This window comes from Lissotriton vulgaris, chromosome 3_1, assembly GCF_964263255.1.
Source record: "Lissotriton vulgaris chromosome 3_1, aLisVul1.2, whole genome shotgun sequence".
Classification (NCBI taxonomy): Eukaryota; Metazoa; Chordata; class Amphibia; order Caudata; family Salamandridae; genus Lissotriton; species Lissotriton vulgaris.
In genome coordinates this window covers 1,961,543,826-1,961,570,735 of record NC_141689.1, presented here as the reverse complement: position 1 = coordinate 1,961,570,735, position 26,910 = coordinate 1,961,543,826, and positions in this window count along the sequence as shown.

The following is a 26,910-nucleotide window of genomic DNA, read 5'->3' as shown; positions in this document are numbered from 1 at the left end:
GCCAATGTCCCCGCAAGCACCCCGCAAGTAAAAGGCACCTCCCGTACCACAATACGCTGCCCAAATGAGGCAGCTGTGGATCCGCAGTTTATCCGCAGTAGTGCAAACCCGCGACCGGGCTGGCCGCTAACAAATGGAAGAAAGAGTTGCCCCAAGGTGGGAATGCACTTACGGGTAGGAATTAATGCCACGGAAAGGGGGCGAGCCGCGAACAAAGTCCTTTTCCTGCCAGACGCGTTTCGGGCCAACGCCCTCTTCAGTGGCAGACCATGTGACATGACGGCAAGCGGCAAACACCAGTAAATACCCACAGTAATTATACGCAGGTGTAGCACCTGAAGCAATGCTTTCTGGTACTGGTAGTTTATAAGTAGAACCCAAGTGGGTCGCCGCCGCCATTCACATGTAAAAAAGTATTAAAAGGATTGCCAATGTCCCCGCAAGCACCCCGCAAGTAAAAGGCACCTCCCGTACCACAATACGCTGCCCAAATGAGGCAGCTGTGGACCCGGAGTTTATCCGCGGTAGTGCAAACCCGCGACCGGGCTGGCCGCTAACAAATGGAAAAAAGAGTTGCCCCAAGGTGGGAATGCACTTACGGGTAGGAATTGATGCCACCGCAAGGGCGCGAGCCGCGAACAAAGTCCTTTTCCTGCCAGATGCGTTTCGGGCCAACGCCCTCTTCAGTGGCAGACCATGTGACATGACGGCAAGCGGCAAACACCAGTAACTACCCACAGTAATTATACGCAGGTGTAGCACCTGAAGCAATGCTTTCTGGGACTGGTAGTTTATAAGTAGAACCCAAGTGGGTCGCCGCCGCCATTCACATGTAAAAAAGTATTAAAGGATTGCCAATGTCCCCGCAAGCACCCCGCAAGTAAAAGGCACCTCCCGTACCACAATACGCTGCCCAAATGAGGCAGCTGTGGACCCGCAGTTTATCCGCGGTAGTGCAAACCCGCGACCGGGCTGGCCGCTAACAAATGGAAGAAAGAGTTGCCCCCTGGTGGGAATGCACTTACGGGTAGGAATTAATGCCACCGCAAGGGCGCGAGCCGCGAACAAAGTCCTTTTCCTGCCAGACGCGTTTCGGGCCAACGCCCTCTTCAGTGGCAGACCATGTGACATGACGGCAAGCGGCAAACACCAGTAAATACCTACAGTAATTATACGCAGGTGTAGCACCTGAAGCAATGTTTTCTGGGACTGGAAGTTTATAAGTAGAACCCAAGTGGGTCACCGCCGCCATTCACATGTAAAAAAGTATTAAAAGGATTGCCAATGTCCCCGCAAGCACCCCGCAAGTAAAAGGTACCTCCTGTACCACAATACGCTGCCCAAATGAGGCAGCTGTGGACCCGCAGTTTATCCACGGTAGTGCAAACCCGCGACCGGGTTGGCCGCTAACAAATGGAAGAAAGAGTTGCCCCAAGGTGGGTATGCACTTACGGGTAGGAATTAATGCCACCGCAAGGGCGCGAGCCGCGAACAAAGTTCTTTTCCTGCCAGACGCGTTTCGGGCCAACGCCCTCTTCAGTGGCAGACCATGTGACATGACGGCAAGCGGCAAACACCAGTAAATACCCACAGTAATTATACACAGGTGTAGCACCTGAAGCAATGCTTTCTGGGACTGGTAGTTTATAAGTAGAACCCAAGTGGGTCGCCGCCGCCATTCACATGTAAAAAAGTATTAAAAGGATTGCCAATGTCCCCGCAAGCACCCCGCAAGTAAAAGGCACCTCCCGTACCACAATACGCTGCCCAAATGAGGCAGCTGTGGACCCGCAGTTTATCCGCAGTAGTGCAAACCCGCGACCGGGCTGGCCGCTAACAAATGGAAGAAAGTTGCCCCAAGGTGGGAATGCACTTACGGGTAGGAATTAATCCCACCGCAAGGGCGCGAGCCGCGAACAAAGTCCTTTTCCTGCCAGACGCGTTTCGGGCCAACGCCCTCTTCAGTGGCAGACCATGTGACATGACGGCAAGCGGCAAACACCAGTAAATACCCACAGTAATTATACGCAGGTGTAGCACCTGAAGCAATGCTTTCTGAGACTTGTAGTTTATAAGTAGAACCCAAGTGGGTCGCCGCCGCCATTCACATGTAAAAAAGTATTAAAAGGATTGCCAATGTCCCCGCAAGCACCCCGCAAGTAAAAGGCACCTCCCGTACCACAATACGCTGCCCAAATGAGGCAGCTGTGGATCCGCAGTTTATCCGCAGTAGTGCAAACCCGCGACCGGGCTGGCCGCTAACAAATGGAAGAAAGAGTTGCCCCAAGGTGGGAATGCACTTACGGGTAGGAATTAATCCCACCGCAAGGGCGCGAGCCGCGAACAAAGTCCTTTTCCTGCCAGACGCGTTTCGGGCCAACGCCCTCTTCAGTGGCAGACCATGTGACATGACGGCAAGCGGCAAACACCAGTAAATACCCATAGTAAATATACGCAGGTGTAGCACCTGAAGCAATGCTTTCTGAGACTTGTAGTTTATAAGTAGAACCCAAGTGGGTCGCCGCCGCCATTCACATGTAAAAAAGTATTAAAAGGATTGCCAATGTCCCCGCAAGCACCCCGCAAGTAAAAGGCACCTCCCGTACCACAATACGCTGCCCAAATGAGGCAGCTGTGGAACCGCAGTTTATCCGCGGTAGTGCAAACCGCGACCGGGCTGGCCGCTAACAAATGGAAGAAAGAGTTGCCCCAAGGTAGGAATGCACTTACGGGTAGGAATTAATGCCACCGCAAGGGCGCGAGCCGCGAACAAAGTCCTTTTCCTGCCAGACGCGTTTCGGGCCAACACCCTCTTCAGTGGCAGACCATGTGACATGACGGCAAGCGGCAAACACCAGTAAATACCCACAGTAATTATACGCAGGTGTAGCACCTGAAGCAATGCTTTCTGAGACTGGTAGTTTATAAGTAGAACCCAAGTGTGTCGCCACCGCCATTCACATGTAAAAAAGTATTAAAAGGATTGCCAATGTCCCCGCAAGCACCCCGCAAGTAAAAGGCACCTCCCGTACCACAATACGCTGCCCAAATAAGGCAGCTGTTGACTCGCAGTTTATCCGCGGTAGTGCAAACCCGCGACCGGGCTGGCCGCTAACAAATGGAAGAAAGAGTTGCCCCAAGGTGGGAATGCACTTACGGGTAGGAATTAATGCCACCGCAAGGGCGCGAGCCGCGAACAAAGTCCTTTTCCTGCCAGACGCGTTTCGGGCCAACGCCCTCTTCAGTGGCAGACCATGTGACATGACGGCAAGCGGCAAACACCAGTAAATACCCACAGTAATTATACGCAGGTGTAGCACCTGAAGCAATGCTTTCTGGGACTGGTAGTTTATAAGTAGAACCCAAGTGGGTCGCCGCCGCCATTCACATGTAAAAAAGTATTAAAAGGATTGCCAATGTCCCACAAGCACCCCGCAAGTAAAAGGCACCTCCCATACCACAATACGCTGCCCAAATGAGGCAGCTGTGGACCCGCAGTTTATCCGCGGTAGTGCAAACCCGGGACCGGGCTGGCCGCTAACAAATGGAAGAAAGAGTTGCCCCAAGGTGGGAATGCACTTACAGGTAGGAATTAATGCCACCACAAGGGCGCGAGCCGCGAACAAAGTCCTTTTCCTGCCAGACGCGTTTCGGGCCAACGCCCTCTTCAGTGGCAGACCATGTGACATGACGGCAAGCGGCAAACACCAGTAAATACCCACAGTAATTATACGCAGGTGTAGCACCTGAAGCAATGCTTTCTGGGACTGGTAGTTTATAAGTAGAACCCAAGTGGGTCGCCGCCGCCATTCACATGTAAAAAAGTATTAAAAGGATTGCCAATGTCCCCGCAAGCACCCCGCAAGTAAAAGGCATCTCCCGTACCACAATACGCTGCCCAAATGAGGCAGCTGTGGACCCGCAGTTTATCCGCGGTAGTGCAATCCCGCGACCGGGCTGGCCGCGAACAAATGGAAGAAAGAGTTGCCCCAAGGTGGGAATGCACTTAGGGGTAGGAATTAATGCCACGGCAAGGGCGCGAGCCGCGAACAAGGTCCTTTTCCTGCCAGACGCGATTCGGGCCAACGCCCTCTTCAGTGGCAGACCATGTGACATGACGGCAAGCGGCAAACACCAGTAATTACCCACAGTAATTATACGCAGGTGTAGCACCTGAAGCAATGCTTTCTGGGACTGGTAGTTTATAAGTAGAACCCAAGTGGGTCGCCGCCGCCATTCACATGTAAAAAAGTATTAAAAGGATTGCCAATGTCCCCGCAAGCACCCCGCAAGTAAAAGGCACCTCCCGTACCACAATACGCTGCCCAAATAAGGCAGCTGTGGACCCGCAGTTTATCCGTGGTAGTGCAAACCCGCGACCGGGCTGGCCGCTAACAAATGGAGGAAAGAGTTGCCCCAAGGTGGGAATGCACTTAAGGGTAGGAATTAATGCCACCGCAAGGGCGCGAGCCGCGAACGAAGTCCTTTTCCTGCCAGACGCGTTTCGGGCCAACGCCCTCTTCAGTGGCAGACCATGTGACATGACGGCAAGCGGCAAACACCAGTAAATACCCACAGTAATTATACGCAGGTGTAGCACCTGAAGCAATGCTTTCTGGGACTGGTAGTTTATAAGTAGAACCCAAGTGGGTCGCCGCCGCCATTCACATGTAAAAAAGTATTAAAAGGATTGCCAATGTCCCCGCAAGCACCCCGCAAGTAAAAGGCACCTCCCGTACCACAATACGCTGCCCAAATGAGGCAGCTGTGGACCCGCAGTTTATCCGCGGTAGTGCAAACCCGCGACCGGGCTGGCCGCTAACAAATGGAAGAAAGAGTTGCGCCAAGGTGGGAATGCACTTACGGGTAGGAATTAATGCCACCGCAAGGGCGCGAGCCGCGAACAAAGTCCTTTTCCTGCCAGACCCGTTTCGGGCCAACGCCCTCTTCAGTGGCAGACCATGTGACATGACGGCAAGCGGCAAACAACAGTAAATACCCACAGTAATTATACGCAGGTGTAGCACCTGAAGCAATGCTTTCTCGGACTGGTAGTTTATAAGTAGAACCCAAGTGGGTCGCCGCCGCCATTCAGATGTAAAAAAGTATTAAAAGGATTGCCAATGTCCCCGCAAGCACCCCGCAAGTAAAAGGCACCTCCCCTACCACAATACGCTGCCCAAATTAGGCAGCTGTGGACCCGCAGTTTATACGCGGTAGTGCAAACCCGCGACCGGGCTGGCCGCTAACAAATGGAAGAAAGAGTTGCCCCAAGGTGGGAATGCACTTACGGGTAGGAATTAATGCCACCGCAAGGGCGCGAGCCGCGAACAAAGTCCTTTTCCTGCCAGACGCGTTTCGGGCCAACGCCCTCTTCAGTGGCAGACCATGTGACATGACGGCAAGCGGCAAACACCAGTAAATACCCACAGTAATTATAGACAGGTGTAGCACCTGAAGCAAAGCTTTCTCGGACTGGTAGTTTATAAGTAGAACCCAAGTGGGTCGCCGCCGCCATTCACATGTAAAAAAGTATTAAAAGGATTGCCAATGTCCCCGCAAGCACCCTGCAAGTAAAAGGCACCTCCCGTACCACAATACGCTGCCCAAATGAGGCAGCTGTGGACCCGCAGTTTATCCGCAGTAGTGCAAACCCGCGACCGGGCTGGCCGCTAACAAATGGAAGAAAGAGTTGCCCCAAGGTGGGAATGCACTTACGGGTAGGAATTAATGCCACCGCAAGGGCGCGAGCCGCGAACAAAGTCCTTTTCCTGCCAGACGCGTTTCGGGCCAACGCCCTCTTCAGTGGCAGACCATGTGACATGACGGCAAGCGGCAAACACCAGTAAATACCCACAGTAATTATACGCAGGTGTAGCACCTGAAGCAATGCTTTCTGAGACTTGTAGTTTATAAGTAGAACCCAAGTGGGTCGCCGCCGCCATTTACATGTAAAAAAGTAATAAAAGGATTGCCAATGTCCCCGCAAGCACCCCGCAAGTAAAAGGCACCTCCCGTACCACAATACGCTGCCCAAATGAGGCAGCTGTGGACCCGCAGTTTATCCGCGGTAGTGCAAACCCGCGACCGGGCTGGCCGCTAACAAATGGAAGAAAGAGTTGCCCCAAGGTAGGAATGCACTTACGGGTAGGAATCAATGCCACCGCAAGGGCGCGAGCCGCGAACAAAGTCCTTTTCCTGCCAGACGCGTTTCGGGCCAACGCCCTCTTCAGTGGCAGACCATGTGACATGACGGCAAGCGGCAAACACCAGTAAATACCCACAGTAATTATACGCAGGTGTAGCACCTGAAGCAATGCTTTCTGAGACTGGTAGTTTATAAGTAGAACCCAAGTGGGTCGCCGCCGCCATTCACATGTAAAAAAGTATTAAAAGGATTGCCAATGTCCCCGCAAGCACCCCGCAAGTAAAAGGCACCTCCCGTACCACAATACGCTGCCCAAATAAGGCAGCTGTGGACCCGCAGTTTATCCGCCGTAGTGCAAACCCGCGACCGGGCTGGCCGCTAACAAATGTAAGAAAGAGTTGCCCCAAGGTGGGAATGAACTTACGGGTAGGAATTAATGCCACCGCAAGGGCGCGAGCAGCGAACAAAGTCCTTTTCCTGCCAGACGCGTTTCGGGCCAACGCCCTCTTCAGTGGCAGACCATGTGACATGACGGCAAGCGGCAAACACCAGTAAATACCCACAGTAATTATACGCAGGTGTAGCACCTGAAGCAATGCTTTCTGGGACTGGTAGTTTCTAAGTAGATCCCAAGTGGGTCGCCCCCGCCATTCACATGTAAAAAAGTATTAAAAGGATTGCCAATGTCCCCGCAAGCACCCCGCAAGTAAAAGGCACCTCCCGTACCACAATACGCTGCCCAAATGAGCCAGCTGTGGACCCGCAGTTTATCCCCGGTAGTGCAAACCCGCGACCGGGCTGGCCGCTAACAAATGGAAGAAAGAGTTGCCCCAAGGTGGAAATGCACTTACGGTTAGGAATTAATGCCACCGCAAGGGCGCGAGCCGCGAACCAAGTCCTTTTCCTGCCAGACGCGTTTCGGGCCAACGCCCTCTTCAGTGGCAGACCATGTGACATGACGGCAAGCGGCAAACACCAGTAAATACCCACAGTAATTATACGCAGGTGTAGCACCTGAAGCAATGCTTTCTGGGACTGGTAGTTTATAAGTAGAACCCAAGTGGGTCGCCGCCGCCATTCACGTGTAAAAAAGTATTAAAAGGATTGCCAATGTCCCCGCAAGCACCCCGCAAGTAAAAGGCACCTCCCGTACCACAATACGCTGCCCAAATAAGGCAGCTGCGGACCCGCAGTTTATCCGCGGTATGCAAACTCGCGACCGGGCTGGCCGCTAACAAATGGAAGAAAGAGTTGCCCCAAGGTGGGAATGCACTTACGGGTAGGAATTAATGCCACCGCAAGGGCGCGAGCCGCGAACAAAGTCCTTTTCCTGCCAGACGCGTTTCAGGCCAACGTCCTCTTCAGTGGCAGACCATGTGACATGACGGCAAGCGGCAAACACCAGTAAATACCCACAGTAATTATACGTAGGTGTAGCACCTGAAGCAATGCTTTCTGAGACTGGTAGTTTATAAGTAGAACCCAAGTGGGTTGCCGCCGCCATTCACATGTAAAAAAGTATTAAAAGGATTGCCAATGTCCCCGCAAGCACCCCGCAAGTAAAAGGCACCTCCTGTACCACAATACGCTGCCCAAATGAGGCAGCTGTGGACCCGCAGTTTATCCGCGGTAGTGCAAACCCGCGACCGGGCTTGCCGCTAACAAATGGAAGAAAGAGTTGCCCCAAGGTGGGAATGCACTTACGGGTAGGAATTATTGCCACCGCAAGGGCGCGAGCCGCGAACAAAGTCCTTTTTATGCCAGACGCTTTTTGGGCCAACGCCCTCTTCAGTGGCAGACCATGTGACATGACGGCAAGCGGCAAACACCAGTAAATACCCACAGTAATTATACGCAGGTGTAGCACCTGAAGCAATGCTTTCTGGGACTGGTAGTTTATAAGTAGAACCCAAGTGAGTCGCCGCCGCCATTCACATGTAAAAATCTATTAAAAGGATTGCCAATGTCCCCGCAAGCACCCCGCAAGTAAAAGGCACCTCCCGTACCACAATACGCTGCCCAACTAAGGCAGCTGTGGACCCGCAGTTTATCCGCGGTAGTGCAAACCCGCGACCGGGCTGGCCGCTAACAAATGGAAGAAAGAGTTGCCCCAAGGTGGGAATGCACTTACGGGTAGGAATTAATGCCACCGCAAGGGCGCGAGCCGCGAACAAAGTCCTTTTCCTGCCAAACGAATTTCGGGCCAACGCCCTCTTCAGTGGCAGACCATGTGACATGACGGCAAGCGGCAAACCCCAGTAAATACCCACAGTAATTACACGCAGGTGTAGCACCTGAAGCAATGCTTTCTGGGACTGGTAGTTTATAAGTAGAACCCAAGTGGGTCGCCTCCGCCATTCACATGTGAAAAAGTATTAAAAGGATTGCCAATGTCCCCACAAGCACCCCGCAAGTAAAAGGCACCTCCCGTACCACAATACGCTGCCCAAATGAGGCAGCTGTGGACCCGCAGTTTATCCGCGGTAGTGCAAACCCGCGATCGGGCTGGCCGATAACAAATGGAAGAAAGAGTTGCCCCAAGGTGGGAATGCACTTACGGGTAGGAATTAATGCCACCGCAAGGGCGCGAGCCGCGAACAAAGTCCTTTTCCTGCCAGACGCGTTTCGGGCTAACGCCCTCTTCAGTGGCAGACCATGTGACATGACGGCAAGCGGCAAACACCAGTAAATACCCACAGTAATTATACGCAGGTGTAGCACCTGAAGCAATGCTTTCGGGGACTGGTAGTTTATAAGTAGAACCCAAGTGGGTCGCCGCCGCCATTCACATGTAAAAAAGTATTAAAAGGATTGCCAATGTCCCCGCAAGCACCCCGCAAGTAAAAGGCACCTCCCGTACCACAATACGCTGCCCAAATGAGGCAGCTGTGGACCCGCAGTTTATCCGCTGTAGTGCAAACCCGCGACCGGGCTGGCCGCTAACAAATGGAAGAAAGAGTTGCCCCAAGGTGGAATGCACTATATATATATATAGCAAAAGGACGTCTCTAAGATGATCGGCATCAAAGACGAGGCGAGACCCAAAACTGGTGCATAAAATGTTATTGTGCTCGACACCATACCACCATAACGCATTTCAGCCTGAAGAGTCCTTGATCACATGACCCAAATATATATATGTATATGTATAAAACAATGATGCTGGCACGTGCCATGGCAGCAAAAAATGCCCACATTCCAGGAATAGTTGTTAAAACATGTTTAATGCAAGCTAATGCGTTTCGACCACCAAAGTCTTTGTCAAAGCAAATCAACTAATCCTGTTGTGCCCTATCCCCTTAAGAAAGAAACACACTCCAAGGTGTGAACATGATAGAAAGACTACCTCACTTCATAGAATACATATATGCACAAGGAAAGACAGACTCACTGTTATAAAAAAAATATAAAAATAAATAATGATCATAGTATTCTTAAATTAACAAAACTGGAAAAATTGAGAATTATATAAGAGAAAATACATTTCATCATCAAGCTCCCATGTTACTCATGATTCAAAAACCGAAAAATTCAATTAATGTAAACATTATCCTGTAAAACCAAACCACAGGAAATATAATGCTGACTACTGGCCAGTGCCTGTTACAACAGGGGTCTCAACACAACTCAAAACAGCTCTGTCTCCCCAACAAATGAGAGTGGATAAACACCCAATCCCATGTGTCGGTCTAGAGAGATCTAGTGAAGAAAACACAAGGAGATGATGGATGGAGCGCTGAAACTTTTCAGACACTCACATCCAGTCACAGATCTAGGTTGAATTAATCATTGTTCTTTAGCTCACTCTGCCACCCCAATTTAGAAACAGCAATATGCAAATCAGTCTTGACCCTGTGCCTCATGGGAACAGTCCAGCCTAAAGATTTGCATGTGCCTGGGTTCAAACTGGAATGGCATGGGGAGCAAAAAAACAATGGATTTAGACCCAGATATCTGTACTGGGGTGAATGTATTATATTGCTCTGCATTCTGTCCATCAATTGTACTTTTTGCATTTGTTACCACGATTGGGCCGGGTATGCCCAGACGTGGTTCCAGTGCTCTCTGTGCCACTGAAGGCAAGCTATCCTGGCTGATGAAGTGCAAAACTTGTCCTAGGATGCTTGTTTCCAGTCCAGGGAGGACCTAGCCTGGCTGATCAGGCTGGACTGTTCCTATTAGGTGCAGGGTCAAGACTGATTTGTATATGGCTGGGTTCAAACTGGAATGGCATGAAAAGAAAAGAAAACAATGAATTTAGGCCCAGATCTCTGTACTGGGGTGAATGTATGACTTTGTTCTGCATTCTGTCCATCAATTGTTTTTTATGCATTTGTCACTCCGATTGGGATGGATATGCCCAGACTTGGGTTCCGTGCTCTCTCTTTGCCACTGGAGTCGAGCTATCCTGGCTGATGAGGGTTGAAACCCCGAAACCATGCTAGGATGCTTGTTTCCAGTTCAGGGAGGAACTGGCCTGCCAGTTCAGGCTGGACAGCTCCCATAGGGCGCAGGGTCTAGACAGATTCGCATATAGCTGTGTTCTTACTAGAATGGCATGGGGAGCAAAAAGACTATGGATTTAGGTTCAGTTCTCTGTACTGAGGTGAATGTAAGACATTGTTATGCATTCTGTCCATCAATTATTCTTTTTGCATAGAGAGATCTAGTGATCTACAATCAGAGTATCCACCTAACGTGCCAGGTTAAGTGACCATAATACTAGCCCAACACTTATCATACTGTTGGTATTGAGCTGTTACAAAACAGAGACCCCTATATATCAAATATTTAACCACTAGACAGGGGAATAGTAAAAGGGAAAACACCTTTGCCTGAGACAATGTGAATGAAATCAATACCAGGAGGAACACACCCCCCCTAAAGATAATGACATCACAGAAAAGGAGGAAAGAACTCAACAGGCTGTCGCGAAGAACACTGAAAGAGGTGAGTTTTGGCTCCACATTTCAACCCAGATGTACATGAAGCTCCTCATCCGGCTTAAGGCCACCTGGCAGTTTACTGTGTAGACATATGATGTACTTCGACTCTAACCTCCTCAGTGAGTGTTCATTATCAGATTTGGCAGGTGGGACCGCTGACTACTTGGTGGTTGGTCCCAATCCCGCTGTGATGTCCGACCACATCGTAATCAGGCCCTAAATTATATAACATTTATTGCCCAAAATAGATTTTTTTATGGAAGGTAATAATAATCAGATTTAAACATTTTATCCATTCCTTTCAATGCAATTAATGCATTTTATTTCGATTTCACCAACATGTTTTTCTCCAGTAAGTCCTTTTCATATTATTTTTTTTCTGTTACTTTGCTTCGATGGTCAACAAAGAGGGAGGTTCTGGGAATGTGGTACTGCCTTCTAAATTTTAGTTTTAGTAATAGTTTTGATGGGTCAATAGTCAGAATAGCTTAGGTTTAGTGTTAGTGCTTTTGTTTGTAGAGGTTAATAATTTGGTAATTTAAATATTGTGTGTTCATTAAGATGCAGAGTAAGGTGTTCTGGCGTTTTTTGCATAATGTTTTAGAGTTATGTTACTGTCATTATCTTATGTAGAAATATAGGGGGTCATTAGGATGATGGGCAGAAAACCGCCCCGACTGCCATGGAGGTGGAAACCAACCGCCCGCCTGCACTGCGGATACACCGGCGGCCACATTAGGATCAACTACCACTAAAGACCAACCGCGGCGGTAGCGGGCCAAGCAAAGCCGTCCGACACGGGCAGTGACGGCCAAAAATGCACTGCGGCGGTCGGAAAAGCTGCGGAAAAGCTACAACCCGCCGCAAGGACAGTGGACACACCGCACGGGAAATTATGATAACCCCCGAGGGTGTTGCGGTTGGAACCACTGTTACCGACCGCCGCGGTCGCACACAGGAGTGAATGGGAAAAATAGCGGAAGAGCTGCAGCATAGACACCGCAGCGGACGGGACATGAAAAACATGGCAGATGAAGCCAAAACACCGCAGTGATGCCAAACAGTGCACAAATAAAATCAGCCATGACCCCCAAATACATAACACACATACAAATAAAACAAATAAAGCTAAAATAAAAATAAAAACCCTGGACAACTCCCACAACACACCTGACACCCAAAATCCAAATGGGCACACCAACACAGCTGAGTATAAAGCCACCCCCTACAACCACAATCCTTTGCAACACTCCAGATTAGAAGGCCATACCCCACATCTAACAGGAGAGGCAAAAGAGCACAGCACACACACACATCCACCACCACCATCACCACCACCTTTACACCAGCACAAATACTCCCACAGCACACAACACACCTCACACCTCAACACCATACCCCTGCACCCAAAAACACCTCAACCACCACGCACCATGACAACACAAAAAATGCCCAAATTCACCGAGAGTGAGTTGACAGTCATGGTCAATGAGATTGTAAGAGTAGAGCCACAACTGTTTGGTAGCCTGGTCCAACAGACACCATTAGCCACGAGGACACAAATGTGGGAAAGGATAGTCCAAAGGGTGAATGCCGTAGAGACCACCCCAAGATCTAAGAAGGAGATCATGAAGCGGTGGCATGATCTCAAGAGGGTTGTCAAGGAGCGTAGGAGTAAGAACTGGAAGCTGGCGAACGTGACTGGCAGTGGCCCTCCCATCCCACCGAAAACATTCACACCATGGGAGGAGAAGGTGCTTGCCATACTGCTTCCTGAGAGTTTCACAGGAGTAGCCGGGGGAGCGGAGGCTGGTAAGTACAAAGAAATGCCAAACAACACACTGAGAAGTACTTCCTTGCAACACCTAAACACCATTACACTGTCCACCCTCACACAACAGGTAGCTAACCATCTTGCTTAGGAGGCCTGCACTACCACTCCCACCATGCCCCCTGTCCCGCAACTGAGCAGGATAGAGCCTCCCCACCCAGAAGCATGTGTTAGCCATTGCACTGTTCCCTTCACCTAACAGGTAGGTAGCAATCTTTCTTGTGATGTCTGTCTGTTGGAGGGAGGCCTGCACTACCACTCCCACCATGCCCACTGTAACCATAGCTGAGCAGAAGACATGCCTCCCCACCCTGGAGCAAGTGTCAGCCATTGCACAGTTCAACAAACAGACTTACAGGTCAGTATCCATCTTGTATTGGAGCACAGTTTGGGGTGGGAGGCCCTGAATCACCACTTCCAGCATGTCCCTCGTCCCACATTCCAGCAGCATGAAGGCCTCCCCCACCCAGGAGCAAGTGTCATCCATTGCACAGTCCACCCTCACCTAACAGGTAGGCAGCCATCCTCACTGGGAGACATATTTGGGGGTAGGAGGACCTGAATAACCAGTCCCAGCATGCCCCCTGTCCCACACTCCAGCAGCATGGAGGCCTTCCCTACCCAGGAGCAAGTGTCAGCAAATGCACAGTCCAACAAACAGACTTACAGGTCGGTATCCATCTTGTATTGGAGCAAGTTTGGGGGTGGGAGGCCCTGAATCACTACTCCCAGCATGCCCCCTGTACCACACTCCAGCAGCATGGAGGCCTCCCCCACCCAGGAGCAAGTGTCAGCCATTGTACAGTCCACCCTCACCTAACAGGTAGGCAGCAATCCTCACTGGGAGACATGTTTGGGGGTAGGAGGCCCTGAATCACCACTCCCAGCATGCCCCCTGTCCCACACTCCAGCAGCATGGAGGCTTCCCCCACCCAGGAGCAAGTGTCAGCAATTGCACAGTTCAACAAACAGACTTACAGGTCGGTATCCATCTTGTATTGGAGCACAGTTTGGGGGTGGGAGGCCCTGAATCACCACTCCCAGCATGCCCCCTGTCCCACACTCCAGCAGCATGGAGGCCTCCCCCACCCTGGAGCAAGTGTCAGTAATTGCACAGTTCAACAAACAGACTTACAGGTCGGTATCCATCTTGTATTGGAGCACAGTTTGGGGGTAGGAGGCCCTGAATCACCAGTCCCAGCATGCCCCTGTCCCATACTCCAGCAGCATGGAGGCCTCCCCCACCCAAGAGCAAGTATCAGCCATTGCACAGTTCAACAAACAAACTTACAGGTCGGTATCTATCTTGTATTGGAGCACAGTTTGGGGGGGGAGGCCCTGATTCACCACTCCCAGCATGCCCCCTGTCCCACACTCCAGCAGCATGGAGGCCTCCCCCACCCAGGAGCAAGTGTCAGCAATTGCACAGTTCAACAAACAGACTTACAGGTCGGTATCCATCTAGTATTGGAGCACAGTTTGGGGGTGGGAGGCCCTGATTCACCACTCCCAGCATGCCCCCTGTCCCATACTCCAGCAGCATGGAGGCCTCCCCCACCCAGGAGCAAGTGTCAGCCATTGCACTGTTCTCCCTCACTTAAAAGGGTAGGTAGCTATCTTAACTCTTCCTGATGTGTGTGTGTGAGAACTGCATCCCGAAATGCAGCAACAATTGGATGCAATGCATTGACATCCAACATGTATGAGTAAATGATGTTCCTCTGCACCATGAAATTACACACAGTGTTGCCATGAATTGTACTACTGGTTACTTCATATTTGTGTAGTGTACAGACTGTCGTATATACGCAGCTGACACAATACTTGCACAGTGCCCAACACTGACCATTCCCCATCTACTCCACAAGTGATGAAGAACTCACTGCTGAGGACCACACCAATGACCAGCAGAACCAGTCTCCACCCCCGGCACATGGACTCTCAGATGTGGACTCCCAGGACAGTTTGGACGATGAGCTCCAGCCCAGCCCATCTGGTGTGCCACAGACCCAGAGGTCCCAGGCCCCCATCCTCCCCACCACCATGTCTGCTGCAACAACAGCGCAGCAGACCCCTGCTGTCACGGCCTTTGCCTCCACCGCAGCCACCACCGTCACCACCGCAACTACAACTAGTACCACCAGTACCACTTGCAGCACCCTCCCTGTCCCAGGGGATGACCAGACCACAGCAACTACTGTGGAGGGCAGGGAGAGAGTGCGTGGACCGACAGTGGCGAGGCACGAGGTCAGTGGCAGAAGAGCAGGTGGGAGGGCCAGGGACACCACCAGACCTCGGGAGGAGTGGACACCATCCCTGGACCACTTCACCGGAGTAGTGGAGGCATACCAAGAGGTCCAGGGACAAAGTGGCCGGTCAGATGAACTTTTAAGGGAGCTCATCCTGCTGATGAGGTCCATCGACAACCGCCTTGGACAGTTGGTGGACCTCATGGGCCAGCAAGTGGCATTGCAGAGGGACAGGCCTGTGTCCCAACCACCACCTCCGTCCCCTCCTGTTGTGCTGCAGGATGACAGAGCACCATCCTCCCCTGCGCCAACAGAGAGGGACGAGTCCCCTGACGCCGCTGGCCATTCAGCAGGCCCCTCACCACCAGAAAGACCTAGGGGGCGTCCAAAGAAGAGCCTGGGAGTCTCCGGAGGCAAAGCATCTGCCACACGCCAGTCACGGAGCCAGCCGTGATGACAACCCTGTTCCCTACTGCATTGACTGCTTGGACTGTCTTTACCCACATTTCCTTGGCAATGTCACCTGTCTGTTGGACTGGGTCACCACATCCATGTGGACTCTACTCTTGCATCTCAGTCAACTCACTACTCATTCCCCACTGTCATGTAAATATTCCCAGGCAAATCACATGTCCACTGTCAAAATAAAATACCTAATGCACCAGATTTTGTGCTGTATCGTTTTTAGTGCAATATTTACAATGTAGACAATGTAGTGCAGGATTCGTTTGTAGCACCTAGGGAGACACAACAGAACAACAGTCACTGGTCTCCATGTGGCATCACAGGAAGAACACTACAAAAAACATACACAAGACACTACAGGCATACTAGACAATGGGCTGCAGGTGTGAACAAATAGGCTCCAGCATACATTCACATATGGAACGTCAATGTCACTTTTACCACACACAGGTGACTGAACGTGTGCCTGTCTGTTACATCCGCGCCTAGCCCTTCACAAAAACAGCAATCACACCACACAATGTACACGTTGTACCTCGTCACCCACCTTCAAGTGAAGTAGCGTTCGATGAGCTGCTGGCGCAGGTCTACTCCTTCATCCTCTCCTCTGTCCTCATCACTAGACTCAGGTCCTTGAGCAGGTGGTGGCCTTGGTTCCTCACCATCGTCCTTGAGCAGGGGGATCCCCTTGTGGATGGCCAGGTTTTACAGCATACAGCATGCCAAAACTATCTTGCATACCTTCACAGGTGAGTATGCCAGTGCACCTCCTGTTCTGTCAAGGCAGCGGAATCTAGACTTCAGCAGGCCAAAACTCCGTTCAATTACCCGTCGGGTCCTGCCATGGGCGTCATTGTAGCGGATGTCAGCCGGGGTCCTGGGATACATGAGGGGGCTCAACAGCCATGGCCGACTGGGATATGCAGTGTCACCGGTGAATGACAAACACCCATTGCAATGTTGCACAACCAGAGTGCAGCAGGTAAAACACAGCACACCATATCAGTAGACATACTCACCCACAATCTAAGTATGCTCGGGATGCAGATTCTCCATCATCCGGGGCACCATGCTGTTCCTCATGATGTACGAATCATGCGCCGAGCCAGGATACTACGCACACACATGAGAAATGGTCATGTCCGCAAGGCACACCACCTGCACATTGATGGAATGATAATGTTTGCGGTTCCAATATATGTGCTCCGTCGCCTGTGGTGCCACCAGACCTACATGGGTGCAATCGATGGCACCAACACGATGTGGGATGCTCCCAAGGGGATAGAAGTCACCCTTCATGGCAGCCAATTCTCCTCCCCTAGGGAAATGGATGTAGCGATTCCGATACAGCATCATGGTAGCAAGAACATCCCTCAGCACCAGGCTGAACATGGGCTGTGACATCCCTCCAGCGCTAGCCACGTTCTCCTGGAAGGAACCTGTCACAAAAAAGTGGAGTGCTGCCATCTCCTTGTATGTGGGTGTGAATGCCATAGGATAATGATGGCGAGGCTGCAGGTGGGGCTCCAATAGATCACACAGGATCTTCATTGATGGTCTGTCCAGGCGGAATTTCCTAATAATTGCAATATTCTCCATGTACTCCAGCACTGTCAGGTGACGCAGGAGATTTGGCCTCCTCCTAATTCAGGAGTAAAAATGAAAATGTCAGTGACAACCATCATGAGATGGCCACAGCACAAACCATCAATGATGTAATGGAAAAACATCGACTGCCTGAGAGATGCATGGCACACCAGGTGACATGGCTGGCCTTTTGATACACACAGAGGGCACATCTCTCCACTGTCAATACACAAGTGCCACAAGCACATCGGAGAATGTGAAAGCGCACATACTGGAGATCTCAATTCACATGTGCAGGCAAAGTGCAGCAACATCGGCCAATGTTTTGGAAATGACTATGTCTGTATCATGTCTGTATCACATCCATCTGCTGTCACACCTCAATGTATCATCTAAACTCTGCACACATCCAATACAATGCAGTGACAAAAGCCTTGTCAAGGTCATCACTGACCCACAACAAATGGATTTGTACCACATCATGAACACCACCTCAAGAGTGTCAAGCATCATCAGCCATGAAATACATAAGTAACATGGCATGGACCACAGACCAAGGTGTGTCACACTGAACGTGCGTCCACCTGTGGATGACATGGAAGTATGGAATTGTGTGTACAATGATGTGCCCTTCACCATGTTGCTGCTGTGTACTGATACAGTGTTCAGGATTGATGTAGCCATTAATGGTCATGAAAATCGCAGTACCTACCGCCTGTCCCCGGCGGTGTAACACCAGCACCATCCCCTTCACAAGTGCGGAGGCTATTGGCATATGGACAGGTGTACATGGCAGTGGGCATGCTTTGCCGCATGAATCGCGGTACCTACCACCTGTCCCCGGCGGTGTGACACCAGCACCACCCCCTTCACAAGTGCGGAAGCCATTGGCATATGGACATGTGTACATGGCGGTGGACATGCTCCGCCAGTGCGTAGGCAGTCATTGGATGATTTTGAATGATGCACCATCGCGGTAGCGCACCCCGGGCACCCGTGGTGCATCACCGCCATGGAGCATTGCCCACAGCCAATGGGAGCGATGATCGCGGTGGCACGATGCACATTTGAAAAACGCGGAAGGTGTGCTCCGCCAGCGCGTAGGTGGTCATTGGATGATTTTTAATGATGCACCATTGCAGTAGCGCACTCCGGGCACCGGCGGTGCATCACCGCCATGGAGCATTGCCCACAGCCAATGGGAGCGATGATCGCGGTGGCATGATGCACATTTGAAAAACGCGGAAGGTGTGCTCCGCCACAGTGGAGGCGGTCATTGGATGATTTTGAAAGAGGCAGACCTGGACAACCAATTGGTGCTGCTTTGCAGCTTGCAGACATGGGGCTATAAGTTTGTGGGAGTGAGCCTCACATTTCCACTGCTCACAGAGCCTGCTGCCTGGGACCCTCTCCTGCTGCTGCCTCTTGAGCCTGCTGCCTGGGACCCTCTCCTGCTGCTGCCTCCTGAGCCTGCTGCCTGGGACCCTCTCCTGCTGCTGCCTCCTGAGCCTGCTGCTTGGGACCCTCTCCTGCTGCTGCCTCCTGAGCCTGCTTCCTGGGATCCTCTCCTGTCACAGAGCCTGCTGCATGGGACCCTCTCCTGCTGCTGCCTCCTGAGCCTGCTGCCTGGGACCCACTCCTGCTGCTGCCTCCTGAGCCTGCTGCCTGGGACCCTCTCCTGCTGCTGCCTCTTGAGCCTGCTGCTTGGGACCCTCTCCTGCTGCTGCCTCCTGAGCCTGCTTCCTGGGATCCTCTCCTGCTGCTGCCTCCTGAGCCTGCTGCCTGGGACCCTCTCCTGCTGCTGCCTCCTGAGCCTGCTGCCTGGGACCCCTCACCACTCACTTCCACCACAGGTGTTCCAAGTCCACAGGGATGGCAAGGACAGAGAAGATCCGTGCCAGTCCATTAACCAGTGAGGAGCTAGAGGTCTTTGTGGATGAGGTGCTGGCACAGTACCCAAGGCTGTTTGGTGGTCCCAATGTGTGGTAAGTCACCATGAAGGTAGCTGTCGGGCAAGGGGGTGTCAGACGTGTAGTTGTGCTGCTGCAGTATATGCCTGAGGGTGTGGGGTTGTGTAAAAAACACTGACAGACAAGCTGTCTCCAGGGCGAGGGAGTGTGTGTGTCACAATGTCACTCTTTACCATGCCTGCTCCTGTATGTGTGAGTGGGGAGTGTCACATTGTCAGCTATACAGAGCCACCGAATGTTTGCCATGTAGGTGCCAAGACAGTAATTGCTTGTGTGAGTATTTCTGTGTGCCGCTATTGTCTGATTCAGTGTGACCCAGAGAGTCGGACCAGTGGCTGCCCACACATAAGAAAAACACCACCAGACTTACATGTTCCTTGCACCAGTTCCTTACCACTGAATATTACATATGCCACATCTGTGCCCTGTGTAATTGCAGACTTACACACTTCTGTCGATGCATGTCATGTTAATGCATCTTGCATTTGTGAGATTATCCTGGACCCTCTACGCCCCAATGTGTGCATGCAATCACATCTGTGTGGGCCATGCTAAGTGCCCTTGTGAGGGGGCCCCCAGTTTGGGAGGGAGGGAGGTTACAATAAGTCCTGAGTCTGGGTCTTGCTACTGTATTGATTGATGTTGGTACCTGACATTGTGGAACTGGTCATTAACACTTCTTTTCTCTCATACATGCAGCTCAAGGTAAACCAGCGTAAGGCCGTATGGAGGGCCATTGCGGCAAAGGTGTGAGCCCTGGGGGTATCCAACCGCCGACGCACACACTGCCACAAGAGGTGGGACGACATCAGTTGGCTTGCAAAAACTGTGGCTGAGATGACATTGGGGATGCTACCATGCACAGGGTGATTGGCACGGCGCAGCATGACTCCACTGATGGCCTGCATACTGGCAGTGACTCATCCAGACCTGGATACATGTCTGAAGGAGCATCAGCAGCAAGGCAGGGGTGGTGAGTATCTGGGGAGGGTGACTTTAGCTGGGATTGGATGCATGTGTACAGGGCCTGTGGCAGCGGTGACCCATGTGATGTGCGTGTGTTGCTATGCTGTGCTGTGTGATGTGAGTGGCTACTGTGATGTGTGCTTGTATGAGGCATTGGCCCACCCTGGCCTTACTGAGCTGATCCTCCCTGCTGTTCTTTCGCATTTCCAGATGTGTTAGGCTCCACGTGGTCATTCATCATTGGGATAGTGTGGGGAATCTATATTGTGGTGAACTGCAGTGTCAACTTTATGAGTGTGACTTCATGTATGCGTACTCTGCATGCACCATGATGGTTAAGGCCAACACATCCGACAACAATGTGACGGAGATTACCACATGGTGCTTGCTATGGCCTACTTACCATTGTGGCATCTAATGTCATAATAGGTGTGTGTGTTGTCCCCTCTTGTTCCCTGAAGGTCTGTCAGTGGTAATGAGTGCTGTACCCACATCATGTCCCTAGGGCAGGTCAAGTTGGGGGGTGGCACTCCATCTATGGGAAGGGTGTAGTGCTGTGTGGCATCAACATGCCTCACTCCTGGCAGTTATTCTGCATTACAGGCACTGTTGTGGTCTATGTTGCGTGTTGCTGCACGGTGATTGCAGGGAGTGGTGGTTAGCATGTAGATTTGGGCCTCTCCTGTCCTGCATTGATTAGAATTTGTATGACCAGATGATGACACTTACACAACCCTGTATCTCTCTCTCATGCAGATTCACAAGAGGCCACGGAGGAGCATGAGGCAGGAACCAGTGGTGGCGAGAGTAGCACTACAGCTGCAGCGGAGGCAAGTGACACAGAGCCCACCAGCGCATCTGAGGGGGACAGAAGTGTGCAGGAGGAATCCGTGGCTGAGACACAGAGTAGCACATCATCTGATGCCAGTGGGGATGCATCCATGTTGGCAGGCAGAGGGGATGGGGAGTCTGTATCATCATCTACCACCCAGCGGTCAGTTCCCAGCCTCCCATCCACTTCCTCTGGGGCTGCCCGTATCCGTGTCACTAAGAGGGGACGAGTCACATTCACACCTGGCACCGCTGCCCCTGCACCTGTCCCCCCTGCTGCACTCACTGCAGAGTGTGTTGAGCTCCTGCACCAGCTTTGTGTGGGCCAGACCGCCCTGCTCAATGCCTTCAGTGACCATGACAAGAAATTAGGCCAGGTGATTGCATACATGGAGGGCATACACTCTGACGAGGGTGGGCTACACCGTACAGTCCAGGCCTTGTCATCCACAGTCATGTCAGCCCTTCAACAGGCACATGCTCCCATTGCAGCTCAGGTGCCTTTGTCCACCCCCCAGTCAGTGGCCACATCAGATGACAGTGACCACGGTTCGCCTGCGTCGACGAAAAGGTACAGCACAAGGAACACACAACAGACACAAGCCAAACACTCCTGCCCACAGACACCATCCCCACTGAAGAGCATGTCCACCCCAGAATGCACAGACAAGAGCCAGTCAGGGAAGAGCAAGGCCAGAAGAGCAATCAGGCAGACATCAGGCTCACATGCCGCAGAGCCATCACCAGCAATAGACTCTCCTGTCACTAGAACTTCACACAAACCTACCCATGTAGTGTCTGTGCCCACTGAGGAGGTGTTGCATATCAGGGGTACACCTAGGAAGCGCACAGGGATACATCCACCCACCACATCTACCCCAATTCCACGACCATTTGAAGGACTGGGTTCTTTTGGACCCAGCGGTGCCAGGGCACAACACCTGAAACCTTCGTGGGTAACCTGCTCCGGCGTACAAGTCACAGAGACACGGGACACTTCCTTGGGCGTCAAAGAGTCAAGGTTTATTTACTGCAGGGAACACAGAAGTCACAGGAAGTACATCGAGTGTAGTTCGGGGAGACTGCTTCAAATTGTATTTGTGGATCGCTCCTTTTATACAGTTTTTACCCATAGGCTAACATGATACACAATAGTTTACAACCTGGTTCCCACAAGTCGCTCTCAGAGGGGTCGCTTTGGTCACTTTGAAACACACAAGGTCCGGAACATAAGTGCGGAAACATTTGGCGGTTCCCAACTGTAAAAACCCATCTTCCCACCATTTAGCAAATTCCAATCAGCAGTAAAGTAGATCGAAATAGGAACGAAGACAGGTGCAGAGGAAGACGGAGACAGTAGGGAGATCGAAAAGGGTGTAAAAGGGGAGGTATCGAGAGACACGAGATACAGGCATCAAAGGGACGTGCCTAATGAGATGCACGGCTTGAGACAATAAGTCCGTGCGGCAAGATGAGCCTCGAGCGGCGCCACCTGCCTTACAGCAACAACCCCCTCGTCATAAAGACACTTTCAAAGAACATGTGTCTTCCGCAGATATCTTGGGAGTCCCAGGGTCGCGAAACGGACAGCGTCCGTTCGCTGGCTACTTGAGGGCAAGAGACAAAATGGATGCCGTATCTAAGATGGAACCCGTGGGTACAGATGAAAAACCCACATAACAAACGAATGGTTTAAGTTAGCACAGCGAAACTGCGCATACTTACTAAACTCGTCATTTGCGGTTCATAGATACTAGACTCGACCATATTTGTGCGAGTCGAAAACACCACTTACAATTGTCACGGAACCTCAGACGCTCCTTTTGCCCTCATGTAGGCAAGCACTAGTCGGAATCATATTCGATATTCATCAGACCATCAAGATGTCGTTGTAGCATAGCTCTGTCCAACCGAGTCCCCTTGGTAACAGATGGTTGTCTCATACACGTTGTAGCACATAGGCCACATAAGGCAGGACCACACTGTACGCAAAGGCAACACGTGAACAGGAACACTACCACAACCCCGATGATCATCAGAATCTTCCAACCCCAAGTCGACATCAGGCCCCAAAACCAACCAAGTAGCGTCCAATCCCCTACATCCACGTGTATGGATTCGGAGATCTTATGCAACTTCGAGATGGCTTGATAAACAGTAGGAGCATTATCTGGAATGAAAATGCAACAGCTCGAATGGATCACCTTACATACCCCACCGCGATCTGCTAAGACAACATCTAAAACCATACGGTTTTGTAATGTCATAAGTCTCTCCGCCTGAAGTTCTGTGGTGATATTACCAAGGGCACTGGCAGTAATATTAGCTGTCGATTCTACCACTCGAGTCAAATGTCTCAGGTTCCTACTATTAACCATAGGTCCCCAAAACGGGAGGAAACCCTTGAAAAAGTCTCCTGCCTCTTGACCGGCAGTATCCTCTTCGCTAATTACGCCTCGTACAACTCTAGTCCTATGATAATCGGCATCTACAGTAAACGTCGGAGGCAACAGATTTGCAACGAAACATGAGCCCATGAAGTCTGCGGGCAACCATGTGTATGCACGATCATGACAGATAAAGTATGTACCCTTGGCAGCCAGAAACACAGGGGACGGGGACATTGGCAGAACGTAACCTTCAGTGCAAGCACTTACTCCAAGTGAGGCTTGCGAGCCACGACCCACAAGACAAAGATTACCAGTGTGGGGTACGACCCATATTGGAGACGAGCTTTTAAGCTGCTTTTCATTAGTGAACATACTATATTCCCCTCTACTTAGGACCCTATAGGCTTGTACCTCTTCTTTAGGGATAAGAAAAGGATCATGGATCTCATCTTCCATATCTTCTATTGCCATCGATAACAGCCTCTGATAAGAGGTAGGACCAGAGTTGGGGGAACGTTGTTCTTGCGTGGGGTGGAAACCCAGTGCGCTTCGAAACATTGTTTGGAATGCTCGAGCTGACCCTTGGGAACTATACGGTAACACCAGATATGGAATTCCCTTACCCGTAGTATGTGGCATCAACCCACACACCCAACAATTAGTAGTGTTAACCACTAACTGATGCTGATGGAGGAGCTGGATAAAGGAATTGTTGCGGAATTCTACACGTCTAGCCTGTTCGTGTTCTGGTAACATATGAAAAGAATGAGGAGAAGCAGTAGAAGTAAGATTAGGGTAAGGAGTAGGAGTAGGAGTAGCAAGGAAAAAGTAAGACATAGTGTAATACACCCCACCCGCCAAAAATGCAGAAGCAGTCAAAAACAAAACAAACAATTGGGATACAAAACATTTCGTACGGCTAAGTTTCTGCAGCTTGACTCTATACGCCTGAGCTCCTTCCAAATCATTCAGCTTCGAAAATGCCATTTCCCTACGACCGTCCGCAACGTTTCTTGACGCACTTCGTTCTGTGCAGCAATAGTCAATTCCCAGGAGTTCCTAGGAACCGACGGCCTTTAACCTAGCGTCAAGACCTACTGTCCAGAAGGAAGTACGCGCGCGGCCCTACGGCCTTCAATACACAATATGGATTTATATTTAGCACAATATTTCTCAGCTGAGGAAGGAAAAAGATACAAAAAGTAGCTTGATATATGTACAAAAACTTTCAATGATACGAATGTTCAAAATTGATCATGGGAAACGAGGATATTGCAGTTATCAATTTCAGCAAAGCAAGAAAATTTTTATTTGTCCTTAGTGTGAGATCGCAAAGAATATCGATGTTTCCCTGGACGTGTCTGCTCGTCAAACAAAGGATCCGTTGAAGAGACAACGTCCTGCTGATCAATTGGTTGAGCTGGTCTTGAGTCTTTTGCTGACAAGTGTTCAACAGTGGCTTTCTGCTGCGCTGAGGGTTCTCCAACAAGCTGTGCGTCGCTAAAAGGTACAAACGCCGGCAATGTTTCTGTTTCTGTTGACGCAATGCCTTTCCTTACCCACGGGTCTGCCGGCAAAGGAATAGGGACTCGCTTACAATGGGTAGCATGTACCCAATTCTTCCGCCCCTCAAGACGAACGGCAGTCCTCGTGGCCAGGAGCACCTGGTAAGGTCCAACAAAGCGGGGGTCCAGATTCTTTTTGCGTGAGAAGTTACGGGTAACTACCCAATCTCCGGGCTGGAGCTGGTGGCCTGGACCCTCCGTCTGCGTCGGCAAGGCGTCGTAAACCTGTTGATGAATTAACCTCAGTTTAGCAGTCAAGTCATGTAAGTAGTCAATCAACATCGGATACTCAAGATCAGTGAATATTGCTGGCCTAGGAACCCCCCACACATTCGCAGGACGGCCGAACACTATTTCATAGGGACTAAGCCCTATTCGGGAGTGTACAGTCGCCCTAGTTGACAGTAATGCTAGAGGCAAAGCATCAGGCCACGAAAGTCCAGTCGTAGCCTGAATCTTCGCTAGTTTTAGTTTAAGGGTGCCATTGTAACCCTCAACCAATCCAGCTGACTGGGGATGATTGGCGCTATGGAATTTCTGATTAATTCCAAGGCCCTTACACACACTCTTCATCACACTTCCAACAAACTCACTTCCGTTATCTGACCACACGACTCTAGGCATTCCGTACCGAGGAAAGTATTCCTTCAGTAGGATTTTCGCAGTAGACAAAGCAGTATTGTCTTTGAGGGGATAGGCCTCGATCCATCGGGAGAATGCGCAAACCACAACCAAAACGTATTTCAGGTTATTGCATCGCTCCATATGGATGAAGTCCAATTGGATCACCTCAAAGGGATACGAAGGAGGAGCAAAACTGCCAGGGGGAGTTGGGGTTCCTTTGCCAGGATTGTACATTATACACACCATACAATTCTTCACCAGACGTTCAGCACACTTTGTAATGCCATCATTCTTCCACACATCAGCCAACAACTTGCAAATACCTTTCGCGCTAATATGTGCTAACCCGTGCGCCATTGTCACAACGGCCAGTACATACGCATCAGGCAACATCCATCTTTTCTGATCTGACAAATCAATCCAGCAACCATTCACATCCAACCTTCCCGTACTTTCTTTCCACTTCGTCTTTTCAGTCTCGGTGGCCTCATTCTGTATTGCTTTCACACTCTCTATGGTATTTTCACACATACTTGATTCTGCAGGCCACCTAACCGAACTCGTCACATACATTCGGGTGCTAAGGTTCCGGGCAGTCTCCTTAGCAATCTCATCTGCAAACGCATTACCACGACCAACATCATCCGTCACTTTACGATGCGCACTACACTTAACAATTGCAACTTGAGCAGGCAAAGTCAATGCATCCAAAAGATCGTTCACAAGCTGGCCATGCTGTATTTTCGTGCCATGCGACGTCAAGAAACCACGCTCTCGCCACAACCGTCCAAAACTATGCGCTACACCGAAAGCATACTGACTATCGGTGTACACATTCACACGTTTACCTTTTGCTAATACACATGCTCTAGTGAGAGCAATCAGCTCTGCAGCTTGGGCAGAATTCTGATTCAATCTTGCAGTCTCAACAACAGTATTCAATGTAACAACAGCATAAGCAGTAGTCACATCGCCATTCGGCAACTTAAAACATGACCCATCCACATACAGGGTGCCGTCAGGGTCTTCCAATGGGGTGTTTTTAAGGTCCACTCGACCTTTTGTTTCCTCCTCTGTCCGCAAGTAACAGTCATGTTCTGCTACTTCATCTGACTCTGCACTAATGGGTAACAAAGTTGCCGGATTTAGGACATTACAACGTTTTATTTGAATATGGCTTGCCAAGAGCGTCAATTCGTACCCAGACAACCTCGCACTCGTCAAGTGCTGAGTTTTCGTTCGATTCAAAAGAGTATCGACTGCATGCGGAACCATCACCGTAAGCATATTATCCATGACCAATCCTGCTGATTGTCGGATGGAGACCGCAGCTGCCGC